General features: G+C 34.9%; 1 non-coding gene across 1 annotated transcript; it reads right to left on the minus strand.

The window, feature by feature from the left end:
- Positions 1 to 220: 220 nt before the first annotated feature.
- On the minus strand, positions 221 to 292 carry TRNAM-CAU (transfer RNA methionine (anticodon CAU)). The gene has a single exon. It is a non-coding gene; the product is annotated as a tRNA-Met (tRNA).
- Positions 293 to 974: the final 682 nt, after the last annotated feature.

The following is a 974-nucleotide window of genomic DNA, read 5'->3' on the forward strand; positions in this document are numbered from 1 at the left end:
AGAAGCGGAAGAGAATGGATCTCATTTAGGTCAAGATGGAAATCAGTTCATCGTTCTTCCAAAATTAGAGGATGAGGACTGAACTATAACAATTTAAATGAATATATCTATTAAGATTCAGTATATAAACAAAAATGTTATCGAGTTTCACGCGAGCACTGAAAAAATTGTGAATTCTCATATAAAAAAGTTTTCCATTAGATAAGCTATGAGAAAAAGATAGCAGAGCGTGGTTTCGATCCACGGACCTCTGGGTTATGGGCCCAGCACGCTTCCACTGCGCCACTCTGCTCTCACACATTCCTAAGAAAATAGTTTTCAATTTTATCGCATCAATGCTGTATGAATTATACCATTAAAAATCTATTAGTCTGAAATCCCAAAGAAAATCTACTTTTGTAGGAAGCATTATCAATGTATAAGAAAGAATAAATGAAATGGCATTTATAATGTTTAATATAACATGTGTTCAATATTTCTGTATCTAAAATAATTGCAACAATTTCAGAGTGTAAAAATCATTCGCCTTGACCGGGATCCTGCAGTTTCTTTGGAATCTAAAATCATGTGCAAATTTCAGAAATGCTAAAGATTTTTGCGATATTTGAAGTAGCAATCTTAGACAGTAGCATTCAACCACCTCGTAACAAATTTAAGATACCTGTGGTGTGGCTCGTTACTAAAATCATTACTTGAGATTAGTGTTGCGCCGCAGGTTTTCGTTGTAACAATAGCTCATCAAACAGCTGCTTGCGGTTCGCTGTTGCTAAATTTCACCTCATCGCTGGTTGATAACGCAGCGGCTTCATCGAACGGCACATATACCACCGTAATATCTCTTGGGATTTATTATTTTTCACCTCAAATAAAAAAACAATCACTTTAAAAACGATAGAAAGATTACAAATCGTGTCCCTATTTTCACTTTATTTAATGGATAACAATAAAATGATGACAAGCTTCCCTCGGAGTAT

This window comes from Hetaerina americana, unplaced genomic scaffold (assembly GCF_022747635.1).
Source record: "Hetaerina americana unplaced genomic scaffold, ioHetAmer1.1.p SCAF_19, whole genome shotgun sequence".
NCBI classification, from domain to species: domain Eukaryota; kingdom Metazoa; phylum Arthropoda; class Insecta; order Odonata; family Calopterygidae; genus Hetaerina; species Hetaerina americana.